The sequence below is a fragment of the Myotis davidii genome, unplaced genomic scaffold (genome assembly GCF_000327345.1).
Source record: "Myotis davidii unplaced genomic scaffold, ASM32734v1 scaffold174, whole genome shotgun sequence".
In the NCBI taxonomy this organism is placed as follows: domain Eukaryota; kingdom Metazoa; phylum Chordata; class Mammalia; order Chiroptera; family Vespertilionidae; genus Myotis; species Myotis davidii.
Genome location: NW_006289087.1, coordinates 2,831,517 through 2,833,727, shown reverse-complemented (window position 1 = coordinate 2,833,727; position 2,211 = coordinate 2,831,517).

The following is a 2,211-nucleotide window of genomic DNA, read 5'->3' as shown; positions in this document are numbered from 1 at the left end:
GGCACCCCGGCCTCGCAGCCCAGCCCGGATCCCGGGTCCGGCCCCGATCCAGAGGGAGGGGGAGAGATTCCCCCAAAATAAGCAGCCGACGCCGCTCGGGAAGCCAGTGCCTGCAGCCACCCTCATGTCCCCCGGTTCCCCCTGAGTTCCAGAATGCGCGTGACTGCAGAGCCATGAGCGTCTTTTCGGAACGCATGAGTGGGCCCACCCACGACCTCCTCCCCCCGCATCCCGGGCTGGAGTGGGATGAAGGGCTGTCTAGCCGCGTGTGGCCTTGAGGCCTGAATCTCGGCCAATCCGGGTGGAGATGTGCGGAGCATAAAACACAGCCCAGACTCGGAAAACTTAGTTCCAAAATAAAAAATAATGTAAACTATCCCCCGAGTAACGTTTTCACTGATTATGTGCTGAAGTGCTAATATTGCAGATAGAGTGGATTACATAAAATACAGAGTTACTTTCATTGTACCTAGCTATTTTTTTTTAAATGTGGCTAACAGAACATGTTAAAGGAAGTACACATGTGGCCCCTGTTTGCAGCTCTCCTACTGCTGCAGGTGTAGGGAGTGAGAGCCCGGTGACCTTGAGTTCAAGTTCATTTTTAACCAGGAAATTCTGGGGCAGGCAGAGGTCTCTGGGTCTCCCAAGGCCGGCAGGAACGTGGCACTGGCTGAAATGAAACCAAATACCTCCCCGACATAATTGTAAACTCCACAAAGGGGCAAAAGAACATATTCTTTATTTTAAAATACATTTTATTGATTTTTTTACAAAGAGGAAGGGAGAGGGACAGAGAGTAAGAAACATCAGATCAGCTGCCTCCTACACACCCCCCTACTGGGGATGTGCCCCCAACCCAGGTACCTGCCCTTGCCGGGAATCGAACCTGGGACCCTTCAGTCCGCAGGCCGACGCTCTATCCACTGAGCCAAACCGGGTAGGGCAAGAGAACATTTTCTTTAAATTGACTGGCTTTGGGAGTGATGCATGGACCTTTGTACGCCATAAGCATCTGTAGACACAAGCGGCAGGTTTTTAAAAATTATATTCAAAATATTGGGGGGCGTGTGGGGATGGTTTCCGTTATGGACGCGTGGCAGTTCGCGGGTTCATCTTGGCTTGCTGGACTGCAGCTCTGCAGCAGCACACAGGCTGGGTAGTTATTTTGCCTTCCTGTGGGCAGGGCGTGTGCAGGGAGGTGAAGTGTCCCGGGGGCCGGGAGGAAATGGGTCCCACCCAGGCAGGAAAAACACCCCCACTTCTCACAGAAGGGGCAGCACTTCGCTGGTCCGGAATGCCTGTCTGCAAAGCCATTTCAGACCCTGAATCACCCTGGGGACCAGGACTACTTCCTTGGAACTGCCAAGGGGGTGACCATGTTAGGGGGGGAGCTTTCCTTGGAAAGCCGTCAGCACAGGCCTCCTCCTCCTAGACCTGGGGTATATGTGGCGTGAGAGTGAAATACGGTTCTCAGGCGAATGCCACACATTGGGGCGATCAAGAGGCAAAGCCATTTCAGACCCTGAATCACCCTGGGGACCAGGACTACTTCCTTGGAACTGCCAAGGGGGTGACCATGTTAGGGGGGGAGCTTTCCTTGGAAAGCCGTCAGCACAGGCCTCCTCCTCCTAGACCTGGGGTATATGTGGCGTGAGAGTGCAATACGGTTCTCAGGCAAATGCCACACATTGGGGCGATCAAAAGGTATGTGTCCTTTTGAGCAAATGCTGAGTTATTACCTTAGGTCGTAGCATTTACAAAACAAAATAGAGACGTGCAGCGCCATTCCAAGCAGTTTTGCTGACCACCGCCAACAGCCAGGAAAGAATTTTAAAAATGAAGGGCTGCTACCCAGCTCGGTGTTCTGCATGTAAAGGGTGTCCCAAAATTCACGCAAATAGTAATTTTGATAGAAAACACAGGTTTATAATTAAAAATTGTAAATTTTTGTATTGATTCATAAAGTATACAGTATAGGGTTATGTATGGAATAGCATATCGGGTAGATGGCGTCCACGTCTTTGCTGGCACATACACACTCTTTTGTTGAAATTTTCCATGACCGTTTTCGCATACATGTGGCTGAATTTCAACGAGGCTCATTTTCATCTTGCTGGCTTGGTTAATCGACAAAATTGTCGCATTTGGGGTTCAGAAAAATCCACGAGTGATTGTTGAGAAACAAATGCATCCACGTGTCACTGTTTGGTG